Below are 352 nucleotides of genomic sequence, written 5' to 3'. Positions count from 1 at the left end.
CGCACCTGCAGCCACTGAGCTGAGCTCGGCGCCGCCCCCCTGCTGGCTCCTCCCTTCATCAGCCACGCCCCTCGGGATCAGGGACGCGGATCTGCACGGAGTTGTCTAGTGGCCTGGCCGTCCTGCAGCGACCGCCCTGGGCCTCGTATCCCCTATTCCACACTTGCCAGGTTCCCCACGTTCACGTGGACTGCTCCAGAAGCTTTCTCCACCAAGGCTGGTCCCACCTGGCCCCTCTCCCATCAGCTCCTCCCCATCTTCCCGCAAGGGTCCGGTCGTCCCTTATGGACCCTCCTCCTCCCACACGGCTCCTCCCTCTCCACGTGGTTCCTTCCGCTCCCAGGCAGCCCAA

The sequence above is a fragment of the Ursus arctos genome, unplaced genomic scaffold (genome assembly GCF_023065955.2).
Source record: "Ursus arctos isolate Adak ecotype North America unplaced genomic scaffold, UrsArc2.0 scaffold_6, whole genome shotgun sequence".
NCBI lineage: Eukaryota > Metazoa > Chordata > Mammalia > Carnivora > Ursidae > Ursus > Ursus arctos.
The sequence above is the reverse complement of the archived record's forward strand: the minus strand, read 5'-3'. Positions refer to the sequence as shown.